This window comes from Dasypus novemcinctus, chromosome 8 (assembly GCF_030445035.2).
Source record: "Dasypus novemcinctus isolate mDasNov1 chromosome 8, mDasNov1.1.hap2, whole genome shotgun sequence".
Lineage (NCBI taxonomy): Eukaryota > Metazoa > Chordata > Mammalia > Cingulata > Dasypodidae > Dasypus > Dasypus novemcinctus.
This window is the reverse complement of record NC_080680.1, coordinates 44,379,497-44,392,778: the sequence shown is the minus strand read 5'-3', so window position 1 is coordinate 44,392,778 and position 13,282 is coordinate 44,379,497. Positions and strand designations below refer to the sequence as shown.

At 39.9% G+C, this 13,282-nt stretch overlaps 1 long non-coding RNA gene across 1 annotated transcript; it reads left to right on the top strand.

Moving 5' to 3' along the window:
* The first annotated feature begins 73 nt into the window (after positions 1-73).
* Positions 74-4,592, top strand: LOC139439496 (uncharacterized). The gene is made up of 2 exons (XR_011649395.1): positions 74-499; positions 4,504-4,592. It is a non-coding gene; the product is annotated as an uncharacterized lncRNA (long non-coding RNA).
* Positions 4,593-13,282: the final 8,690 nt, after the last annotated feature.

Genomic DNA, 13,282 nt, shown 5'->3' with positions numbered 1-13,282 from the left:
AAGCCTCTTAGTAATAATATAAATATAAAATGAGGCAATAAAATACTGCTTTTAACCCCAAACTGGAAATGATGGAAAACAGTTACTCAATTCTGGTGAGGGCCATTGCGAAAGGCACTCTCATACATTGCTGATTTCCTCTCTGGAAAGCAATTTTAAGATATGAATCAAAGTCCTTTTGACCTACTGGTAGTCCAGAAATCTATACAGAGATGTGGACAAATATTTATGACACCCATTGACTTTCAAACTTTGCTCTGTCAAGGGAAATCTCCTCCACCTCTTCTCCTCTCTTCTTGCCCTCAAAGGCAAAGTCTTGCCATCTCTTCTATTCTGTGACTCATCACCATCTTTCCTTAGCTCAGGCTTTCCTAAACTGCAAGAAGACCAATTGCCTTCTGGCAGCCCTCTTGGATCACAAGGTAGCACCTTGAAGATACAAGCCATGACCCAGGATGGTGAGGCTGAAAGAAGGAAGTTACCTGGATCCCTGATGGTGGTGAGTCACCATGCCAGCCTCGTGCTGCCTACCTCTGGCCTTTTTAAGTCAGAATATCCCTCATCTATTGAAGCCACTCAGGGTAGGTCTCTGATTAGCAGCAGTCAATGCAATTCAGAGCTCAAGGACCTTTTTTTTTCAATAGAAGTTATAGGTTTACAGAAAATTTATGCGAAAATACAGTTTCCATACCACCTCCATCCCCCATTATCAAGGCATTTAATAAAGGCTTTGAGCTTAGTTAGCTCTCTATTCACTAATAAATTTGCTATAAATTTCTTGGGTCTTTAATCACAGGTATTTTGGGTGAGTCTGACATACATTTCCTGAAATACTATGAAATTATCAATGATCAACAAGTAGTTCATTTTTCTAGCTAAATTTTTCAAATCCAGTTGTTCTGTCACAACTCTGGAGCAGGTGGTTGCTGATGCATGGAAAAGCCTTATCCAAGTAATACACAAGAGTGAGCAGATGGGGGCTTTAGCAGTTAGAATGGTAAGAACATCTGTAAAATATATTTTCTCTGGTTTTCCAAATTGTAATTCAACCTCCCTTGAATAACTCTTACTTGCCCCCAGCCCAGTCTTTTGTGAAGGAACTGGTAAAATATGGACCCAACCAATACTGGTGGCCAAACATATAAGAAACCTGAACAGAAGGGTTAAGGGGTGGGCCACTGCCCAAGTAATAGAGGCTTCAGAAATGCCGGGAAGACCTTGTTTCCTCTCAGACTTTTCAGGTTGGTGCAGAGGCTTCCTTCCATTGACTTTTGCCACCTTACTTAGAGCCTTGTTGGAAATGGCTGGGAGGAAGAGGTTCACACTGATAAGGATATCCTGGGAGAAGAAGTCCATTACTAAAACCCACTACATAGGTCTGGGGAATTTGGAGAGGATTGTACACCTAAGCAAAAAACAGCAGCTCTGAATTTCATGGTTATAGTACTAGCTTTATGTGACATAACTGATATGTCATTAACCACATCTTCTTCCCTTGGTATGTCCTTCCCACCCACACCTCTCCATTGCTAGAAGTGTTTACCAAATCAAGTTCATTAATATAATTTTTATTTTAAGCTTCTTTACTACCTGGCCTAGTGAGATCTCTAATGCCTAAGAGATTTCTCTCTTGCTTCATGTGACATTATTTTTGAGGGAAGAAGAGTCTGTATCTCCTTGTTCCTTTTATCTGTCAAGACCTCCTTAAGGATGCACAACATATATACTGAAGTGTAGCCTTCTTTTGGGTTGACTCATAGAAAAGCACATCTGGCTCCTGCAAATTTTACCCCACTTTCCCTAATACTAAGTTATGTCAATGTTCTTCTGTAAAGGCAGCATATAAGTACTACTTAGACTTATAAAATTTTGCTTGATGTCTTTGATAGCTATTTAAACACAACCATCATTGGGACAGTTATGGCCTTTATTGGTAATATAGATTTTTAGGGTTAAACTTTAACAGAATACTTAGAAAGGAAAGCACAAGTACACTAGGTGCCTGGGGAGACAGGACCAAAGTGGGGGGGAGGGGAGGAGGTTGGAAGAGAGAAAGGTGAGGTGACTGGGACCAACAAAGGGGCTGACACAGTGTGATGAGGAAGAAGGCATTGTGGCGCTTGGGCACTCTGCTGTTCAGCATCTCTTGAAACTCACAGGAAATGCAAAGTTAGGCTGAAAGACCCATTGGGTTCATTTGTAAATGAGATATTCAGGCATTAAGGAGTATATATTATATTCTCTTTTCCATCCTGGTAATATGGAGGAAAAGTATATTTTAATGAAAAAAAAATTGAGACAGTTGTTTTATAATTCGTATCTTCTGTGCCTAAAAGAAAGAAACAGGAATTACATAAGCAAGTATGTTGTTGTGAAATAGATATGGATGGAAAGGTTTCCTAGGAATAAACAACACATGGGAAGAGGGGGCAGAGATATGAAACTAAATAGATCTGAGTTTTCATTACTGAAGACCGAGGGCAAAAACAAAGAACAAAGAATAGCCAGGATACTCCTGAAGAAGAATAAGATTTGAGAACTTGAACTATCAGAATTTAGTCTTATTATAAGGCTATAATCATTAACACAGTGAGGTACTGGTGCGAGGAGAGACAAGTAAACCAGTGGTACAAAATAGAACACTCAGATGCAGACCCAAAAAGTTATATGTAAAAATCCATTGCAAAGTCACAGGGAAAGGATAGTCTTCTATATAAATGATGCTGCAACAATTATAGTCAGTAAAAATGGAGGAGAGGAAAGGAAGGAAGAAAGAGGGGAGAGAGTGAAGGAGGAAGAAGGAGGGAAGGATTTTGTTCCCTACTTCAATCATACATAAAAAATCAACTCTAGGGATTACAGATTTAAATGTGAAAGGCAAAACAATAAATCTTTTAGAAGATAACATAGTAGATTTTCTTTGTGATCTCAGGGTATGAAATTATTAAACAGAACACACAGAGAACTAATAAAGGAACAGATTGACAAATTGGACTATATTAAAATGAAATCTTCTATTAATCAAAGGATACCATTAAAATGATGAAAAGGCAAGCCACAGAGTGGGAAAAGATATTTGCAACACATGTAACCGGCAAAGGGCTTTTATCTAGACCATTTGAAGACATGATAAATCATGGGGAGAGGGTTTAGCTCAGTGGTTGAGTGCCTGCTCCCATGTACAAGGTCCTGGGTTGAATCCCTGGTACGTCCTTTAAAAAAATCAACTCAGGAGAAAACATGGACAAAAGACATAGGCACTAATAAACTAGGGAATCCAAATAAAAATGTGCTCACCTTCATTAATGCAGAGAAAAAAACAAAACCCCAAAATGAGATGCCACTGTATATTCCTTAGATTGGCTAAATTTTAAAGGTCTCACATCAGGCACCAATGAAAATGTGGAGCAATGAAACCTCACACACACCGCTGTAGGAGTATAAATTTGTATAGCACATTGGAAATTAGTTAGGCGTCTCTAGTAAAGCTTTAGAGATGCATCTTTCTTTAGCAGTTTTACTCCTAGACATTTCTTTGCATGTGTGCATCAAGAGATATGGAAAAGAATATGCAGAACCATGTTTTCATGATTCAATGACAAAAGTCTGGGGGGAAATGACCATCAGAGAAAAAGTGATAAATTGTGGAATACGTATACAGTGGCATACCATACAGCAACCAAACTCAGTAAATGGCAGCTGTGCATGGCAATTTGTATAGAACATTAATTTTATATATTTTTTTAAGATTTTTTAAAATTTCTCTCCCCTTCCCCCTCCCCCCCACCCCCCACCCCCCAGCTGTCTGCTCTGTGTCCATTCTCTATGTGTTCTTCTGTGACTGCTTCTATCCTTATCAGCGGCACGGGGAATCTGTGTTTCTTTTTGTTGCGTCATCTTGTGTCAGCTCTCCCCATGTGCGGTGCCATTCTTGGGCAGGCTGCACTTTCTTGCGTGCTGGGCGGCTCTCCTTATGGGGCGCACTCCTTGCACATGGGGCTCCCCCATGCGGTGGACACCCCTGCATGGTAGGGCACTCCTTGAGCACATCAGCACTGCGCATGGGCCAGCTCCACACGGGTCAACGAGGCCCTGGGTTTGAACCACGGACCTCCCATGTGGTAGACGGACGCCCTATCCATTGGGCCAACTCCACTTCCCTAATTTTAAATATGGAGCAAAAGAAGGTACACACAAAATGGTATGCTATGATTTCATCTTTGTAAAGGCCAGAAACGGCAAAAACTAGACTACAGTTTGGGGACACACACTTATGTGGTAAAGTGTGAAGGAAAAACAAGGAAGTGATGAGCATAAAAGAGGTGTGGAGGGCTGGCCTAACATGCTAATACCATTCTAGGCTCACTGGGATATAAACCAAGTATAGACAATTTGCTCCCTAAGGGTGTTGAACAATTAGTTTCCAGAATCATAGCAGCACAGGGTTGGAAGGAACCTTAAAACTCATGAAGATAAAGAGCACTTTCATTTTTTTCATTTCAGCTTTTATCAAGTTTCAAGAAAAACCAGAGAGCTCCGAATAGGATTACCAAACTTTTTATTTTGCTCAGTAAATTATATTTGAAAACCTACTACTATCTATCATTACCATTATTTCATTAAAAAAATGGCATTTCACCCTCAAAATATGTGAAGAAAATAACACCAAGATAAATGATGATCCTTTATATTGAATTAACTTAGATTTATAAATCATGTTGCCTATGTCTTTTCATGTACTTAGTACAAAATTTATAATGCAATGGCCCCAATCCCTAGACTAGCTGGTGAAACTTGACCTTGTCTACCACTCTCCAAAGTTGTGCAAGGTGGTGCTATAGTCTATGCTTTGACACTTCTGGCAAATGAGGACTCGCTACCTCCTACTGACATCTCTTCAGCTTTGAACATCTGTGACTGTTTGACCATTCTTTGGTTTGTTGAACCTGATTCCAATTCTCCCCTTTTCATTTATTGGTCCAAGACCCACTCCCAGCGAATGCACGGCCTGTATACTCTTCGAGTTGTCAGCTTCCAGGATTGAGCAACATATTTCATCCCCCTCCTTCCCATCCCCATGACCCCCACTCCTCCTCATGTTTAAACATCTCAGGTCTCTTAGATGAGTTTCATTTTCATATCCAAGTCCTCAGCATCCTGGTCACACTGTTTGAAGTGTTCCAGTTTCTCTCCATCTACTTTGATAGTGTGATATTCCAAACTGACTATTGTTTTCTGGGTACTCTGCTAGCCCAGAGGACAGCCAAACCTTATTCTGGACTTCTGGACATTATACTTCTTGGTGCAATGCAGCCTCAAATTTCCCAAATAAATCAACCTTCCTATGCTTAATAACTCATTTGGTGAGAACAGTATATATGCCAGTGTGAATCTAGAGGGTTGGTTGATCATCAAAAAGAAGGGAGGGATAGCAGTGGTATTTTGCAGTTTAAGACATGAAAATGGCCAATTATCTGATTTTTAAATGCTCCAAGTTCATCTAATTTGTAGTCAACCTACATCTCTCCACTTGTCAGAAGGTATATCATTAGTGAGGTCCTCAGATGTCTTAAAAAGGACTCATGCATTGTCTTGATATGCAGGTCCAGTCTAGTAGACTCTGAAAAAGGAAACAAAGTTACCGCTGTGATTTGTCCTTCCTGACTGCTTGCTGGCTCCACCTACTGGCATCAGGTCTCTAGAACAGACACTGAACTCCTCAGCCTGAGGTTTGCAGAATTTGTTTTACTCTCTTTAGAAAATTTGAATGATACATACCCACTTCCAGTCTTCTTGTCCCTCCCCTGTTGCCCACGAGGTTGCAAAAAGCCCACCAGTAGCAGTTCAGGGATCTCATTTACATGTCCTTTCAGTAAGCTGCACCTTGATTTGCCTGGGCCAAGAGACACAAAGTTATAATGATTAAGTATCCTAATCTATATTGTGCATGAAAGAAAGAAAGATTCTCAAAGTTTATTCTCTATTTTACTCCTATAACTTTTATTTTTTTAAGGACAAACCAGGGATTGAAACCAGGACCTCAAACATGGAAAGCAGGTGCTCAACTGTTTGAGCTATATCCACTCCCCTGCTCTTATAACTTTTACAAAGTTAACTTCTTTACAGACTACCATTCCACTCTGTTAATGTAACACAGTGAAACTCTCACAGGTGGTTTTGTATTTCTAGAGTCAATGAAATACAATGACAGTCAAAAAATAAATAAAAAGACTGTGTAGCAGTTTGATATAATTGATGAATTCCAGAAAGAAATATTGGATTATGTTTGTAATCTGATTTGTACCTGGGCATGATTGAGTTATGATTAGGGCTTGGAATCCCCACCCAGGCCCCACTCCTTGGTAGGTGGGAACTCACAGATAAAAGGCATGGTAAAGGATAGAGTTGGAGCTTTAGATGCGAGGGTTTCTTTTTCTTTGTCTTTATTTATTTTTTTAATGTTACATTAAAAAAATAAGAGGTTCCCATATATTCCCCACCCCCCTCACCCCACTCCTCCCCCCATAACAACAACCTCCTCCATCATCATGAGACATTCATTGCACTTGGTGAATACATCTCTGAGCACTGCTGCACCTCATGGTCAATGGTCCACACCATAGCCCACACTCTTCCACAGTCCATGCAGTGGGCCATGGGAGGACATACAATGTCTGGTAACTGTCCCCGCAGCACCACCCAGGACAACTCCAACCTCTGAAAATGCCCCACATCACATCTCTTCCTCCCACTCCCTACCCTCAACAGCCACCATGGCCACTTTCTCCACACCAGTGCCACATTTTCTTCTATTACTAATCACAATAGTTCATGTATAGAATATCAGTAAGTCCACTCTAATCCATACTCTATTCCTCCATCCTGTGGACCTTGGAATGGTTGTGTCCACTCCACATCTATATCAAGAGGGGGCTTAGATTCCACATGGATACTGGATGCAATTATCTTGCTTTCAGTTATAGACACTCTTGGCTCCCTGTTGTGGTGGTTGACCTTCACCTCCATGTTAGCTGAGTGGGTAAGTCCAATAAACCAGAGTGTAGGAGTTACAAGTCTGTTGAGACTCAGGGCCTGGCTATCACATGGTCAATCCAGAGATTCAGGTCCCCTGGGTATACACTAAACCCCAGCACCAACTACAGATCTGGTAAAAGTAACAGGAGAGGCTTGTGGACAAACATCACATCTGAGTACAGTTCCATCACACAGAAACACAAACTCCAAAGTGGGGCCAACTGACATGGCACTGAACTCCATCTGCCATGACCATAGAACCTGTGGGTCTCTGTAGCCCTCAGGAGAACCAATACCTGGGTTGTATCTACTTAATTTGTCTCTGGAACTCTGCTGAAGTGTGCATAAGGGCAACCCCTCTGATAATCTCCTGACTCTTTTTGGAGACTCATAGCCATATAAATTCATTTGTCCTTTCCATTTCCCCCTTTTATTCAGGCCAAAATGCATTTTTAACTCCTGGTATTATATGTAGATTTTATGTAGACTGAGATATTCTGCTGGTCTGAGTTGACCCTTTTATTCAAGGTCATTTTCTAGTTACATCATCAGCTGGTACTTGGTAGTAATCCCTCAGCACCAGGGAGGCTCATCCCCGGGAGTCATGTCCCATACCAGGGGGAAGGCAATGCATTTACATGCTGAGTTTGACTTTGAAACTGGCCACATTTGAGCAACATAGAGGCTCTCAGGAGGTAACTCTTAGGCACCCTGCAGCTCTAGGCCTTATTCTTATTTCAGGTGCACAGGCTTACAAGCATAGTCATTAGTATCAAGTACTCATTGTTGGACCTTCCTTCTTTTTTGGTCTTTGCCGTTGCACTTGGGGAGTTGTTGCTGTTCCTTTAGGGACTGTGATAGAACTCCCCCTGGCTAGGAACTCAGCACTCCCTCAGTTGTTGTTTTTAATTGTAACCACTATGAAAATATCCAAACATTTTTAAGTACCCTGGATATATGCCCTGTAGAACTCCCTGCCAACGATGTGTCCCCTATCAATAACATCCCACACCAGTATTCCTCCCCTGCCATTGTTGAACCTCTCTGTGATCCAAAACTTCTTCAAAAATGAAGCCCAATATATTGACAAGTTCCATTAATAGTAAAATGGAATATAGTGATGAGTTTAAAGGTTAGATATAGAATACATATTAATTTAGAAAATTAAAGTAAAAATAAATTGGGGTTTCAAAAAATTTAAAAATGCAAAAGTTTTGTTTTTGATGTTTTGCCTTCCATCACTGCAATAAGTGTTGCCCTGTATGCAAATTGGCAAGGCAACTTCTTCCATCTTTTCCTCAGTGTCTACGTCCTTTCTTTTTCTTTTCTTTTTCCCCCTAATTATTAAGCTTATCTTCACAAAAGTTTTAGACCACAGTAATTCATATATACAATATGCAGTACTCCCACATATCCAACATAAAACCCTTTTCCCTTCCACAGCAATAATCTTTTTACATGTTCATACTATATTTACTGAAACTGATGTGCCGATATTGAGATAATAGCTTTCAAACAAGATAACATTTGTGTGTACATTGTGGTTTATATTTTAGACTATACAATTTTCTAAATTTTTAGTTATCTTATGTTTTACATTATGATTTATATTTTAGCCTATCAGCCCCTATATATTTTTGGTGTAATTTAACATGTCTTATATCCATCCTTGCATAATCTTGTGGAACACTTCTATTGCCTACACAGTTACATTGATTGATACAAGGGTTTCTGATGTTGGAGTTTGATGCTGAAGACTTAAGTGAGAGCCCCAGGAAGTAAGCTCACAGAGGAAAGAGAAGCCAGCTCCAGGAAGAAAGGAACCTTGAACTCAGAGAAAAGCAAGCCCCAGGAACATAGGAACCCAGGAAGCCTGAATCCTCACAGAGATCGGCAACCATCTTGTTCCAAATAGACTTTGGTGAGGGAAGTAACTTATGCTTTAAGGCCTGGTATCTGTAAGCTCCTACCCCAAAGAAATACCCTTTATAAAAACGAACCAATTTCTGATATTTTGCATCAGCACCCCTTTGGGCTGACTAATACAGACTGCAAATTTTAAAATTCAAGAATTATTTGCAATCCCATCCCATTCCAATCTGGCTCATTCATTTAACAAATATTAACTGAATTCCCATTACTCACCCAGCCCTGTTCTAACACCAGGAAGACTAAAGTGAAAAAGGCAAATCCCTGCACTTGTGGAGCTTTCTTTTTAGTGGGGAAATTGACAGTAATTAAGTGAACACAAAAATAAATGATTTCAGATAATGATAGCTATGAAGCTAGTAAAGCAGGGTAGGAAATAAGAGAGTAATGGGGGGAGGGAAGGAGGCTCTTTTAGGTAGAATGATGTAGAAATCCAAAAGCAGCGATATTTTCCGTTACTCTGATTGGTAGGCTTTGCTGGCTTTCATCAGTCACCATATGCTCTCTCTTCTTCCACCTCTGGAGGGAGATGAAAGGGAAAGAAAAGAAAAGTACAGATAACTGAGTGGTATTTCTGGGATTACATGGGTCGAAGCTTGGTTTTGAATAAAGAAATACAGGACTAGATGGAATGTGGGATGAAAAGGGGGAGAAGATGCTGGATATATGTAGAAGGTTTAAAAAGGTCAAATGTAATTATGTGGTAATGGTTGGAATTGATGGTAACACATTATAATGAATGTAACAAACACAGTTGATTTATGGATATGATAGTGGCTGAAATGAGTAGTTGGGAGATTAATGTTAGTTGATAGATAGCTGGAGGATAACATTGGAAATGATTTTGGAAATAGATGAGGATTGTGATTAATAATATAAATACAGGAATATTCTACTACAGGGTGTTAAGAACATGGTGATACATGGGAAAATATAACTAATGTAATTTATAGACTATAGTTAACAACATGAAGAATGGGTGTAGCTCTATGGTTGAGCACTGACTTCCCATTTACGAGGCCTTGGGTTCAGTCCCTGGCCCCTCTACCTCCAAAAAAAAAAAAAAAAGAAAAGATATAGTTAACAACAACATCGTCATGATTTTGTAGCAAGAGCAAAGTTGGTACTATGTTAATTCTAAAGGCAAAAAGAAAGAAAATGGGGCTTGGTTTTGTGCGATATGAATACAATTAAGCACTTTTTTGATTAAGGAGATCTTGACTATATCGTTTAACTAATCTGTGCTCATCTATATATCTTTCTGAACACTAGAGGAACAACTGAGTTAGCAGTTGGAATTAGACAACATAAAAGTGCCTGTAAAAGAACATTTTAGAAGTAATGTTTCCATAACTCGCTGAGCTGCCTTTATCTGTTCTTTGATTTTTGTGAACTTGAAATAAAGTTGTTAATAAAAAGAAAAAAGAAATAGAGGAAGTAGTAAGAAGATCTAGACAGTGGCTTTGGTTGTAGCTTCCAGAGAAGCAAGGCTAATCTCAAAGAAGAGAAGGTAGTAAAAACAAACGAACAAAAAAAAAAAAAAAAACACAACAACTTCATGTTTCAGTGGTATGGCACAGAAAGGAAGACAGGAGAGGAAGAATTACGGTTGTGAACTGGAGGTACTGGGATGAGGGAAGGACAATGGCAGAAAGGAGGCAGGAAACAAAGAGGAATGTCAGATCGATGTGATTAACCCTTTCTTTCATGAGCTTGTGTGCAGCTAGCTGGAGGAAGGCTTTGCATCCTTCAGTTGGCAAAATGTGTGATGAACTCATTAAAAAGGGAACCAGGGAACATTAACCTAGGGTCTTCCAATCTCAACGTTCTTGGACAAAATTCAGAAAGTTCAAGAGCTTGAATGGTTTTTAAAAAAAAAGAAAAAAATTACATTTTTATTTTCACTAACTGCTAACTGAAATTAAGCAATTTATCAAATGTAAATATAGTCTACAAGCATCACATTAAAGTTGTTACACATATCTTGAAATAATGTTTTATTTTCAATACTATAAAATTTTGGATGGGTAAGAGGTCTGATATTGGATCTTGTTATTTACTGTATCAAATAAAGAAGCACAAATATTAGTCTCATACATTTTCTTAAATATTGCGATAACTGCATTTCAATATAATTGGTTTCCGTTGTAATCCTATGCACTTTATCTTATACATTTACAAAAACAATGTTGAAAAGTTCAGAAGGCTCATTAGACTGCCAAAGGGTTAAGAACCCTTGTATTAGCCCCTATCAAGAGCATGTTTGGAAAAAAACAAAATCCTTCCAGTGGGCCCAAGCCAGGGAGCCTCAGAATTGCCTAAGGATAGGCAGGATCACATTCACCCCTGGCCTTTAGAGCTCCATGCACCTGACTTCGGAAGAGATGTTAATAATAATCACAACTCTCCTTTCTAGCCTGTTAGGAAATCTCAGGGGTAGTCCACCTTTGTGGGTTTGGGAACCGTCTGGCATTCTAGGAGAAATGGTGCCATCTGGCGGCAGAGATGTACTCTAGGGCACAGCCTGTACCTTACGATTAGAAATAGTCACAGCGAAATACATTGCTATTTAGAAGGATCAGTTCATAGCTCGGCCCTACTTCTTTCCGTCACACGTGTCCAGATTTTATTGATTCAGTGCACAGTAACACTCAAGTCAATACTCAAGATTCTGCAGAATTACATTTTATGTTTCCTTTTTATAAATCTTCAGCAGGGGGCAGTGTTTGGTAACAGTTGAATCACAATTCTCACAAGGTTTCAAAAATGGTCAATGTGCAGTAGCGTTTCAATTGCAAGGAGCTCAAAGAAATAGATGGACTGGGTTAGAAGTCTGTCTTTCTGTCTAGAGGCTTCAAGTGACTTTGATGTTGTGGACTCTGGCTTCTGACACACTGCCCCTGGGTTTTCATCCGTGTTATGGCCAACTTGCCATTACTCAGAACTCGTGTTGCTGGCTCTTCACCTGGGCCACACATTTCTCACCCCCTCCTCGTTCACTTCACACAACTTCATGGCTACTCCCTGGTCCAGGCCACCAGCCTTCCTCTCAGACCATTGCAATTTTCTCCTACCTGGTCTCTTTGTCCCCCTCAATCCACGTGACAGTAAGTGCGATCCTGTTAAAACACAAGTGAGATTGTACAACTCCTCTACTCAAAATCCTCCTTTTGTCCCATTTCATTCAGACAAGTAGTAAAAGTCTTCGCAGTACCCTACAGGTCCAGTAATCAGGTCCTCATATTACTCTCTGATTTCATCTTTTATTACAATCACCCTCAAGAGCAATACTCATCTCCTTGGTGTTGCTTTTCTCACTTGCTATTCTCTCTACCTGATACACTGTTCCTCCTACTGCCAACATGGCTCATTCTCTCACTGTTTTCACAGACCCAGAGATACTGAACTCCTTCTTTTATTTTTCTTCAAAGTACTTACCTACACTTGTATCTAACGTTTTATGTGTTTTACATAATTCTCTTCCTCCCCATTTCTACAACACAATCTCTGTGAGGGTAGAGATTGTTGTCTCTTCAGTTTACTGTAGTATCCTGGGCATCTAAACAAAAGTGCCAGTTATGGAGCAAAAAATCAAATGTTTGTTGGATGAATTAATGTCTCATACTTCCTGCTGTCAGGAGATCACATTTTCCCTGTTGGATGGACATTCTTGTCCTGTGCTTGCAGTCCAATCTTCCCCCTTGGATTTCCTTGGCCCATGAGGATCACTGGATAATTTTTTATTGTGTTCTGAGCTATGGCAGGTTTCTTTCCTGGTTAAAGCATTAGAACAAGACCCCAAAAAAGCAGAATGACTCCAGGTCTACCTCTCATGTCAAATTTCAACCCAACTCTGGGACTCTAAATTGCAAGTTTTTTCTCTGATGATTACTTCTCGGGAAGTAACAATATACAAATTTACAAATTTTGCATAATTGTTCTCAATTCTGGCTGCACTTCACCCTCTCCTTTGGAGCTTTTTAAAAAGTAGCAATTCTTGTACCCCTCCCCTGAGAGATTCTGATCCGAATAGTCTGAGATGGTGGCTTAGGCATTGGTATTTTTTCAAAGCCGCCAAGGCAATTCCAATGTACAGCCAGTGTTGGGAAACACTAGCTTAGTACTTTACAGCTGACAAAGCACTTCCATGCATTATCATGTTTGTACCTCACAGCTGTTCTGTGTGAGAGGTGGGATGTATTTTTGTTCCCATTTTACAGGAGAGAACCTGAAGATCCAAGAGGGTAACTGACTTGTCCAGTCAGGAAGTTTGAGAGCTGGGACTTGACTCCAGGTCTGATCAAAAACCCAGGGCTCT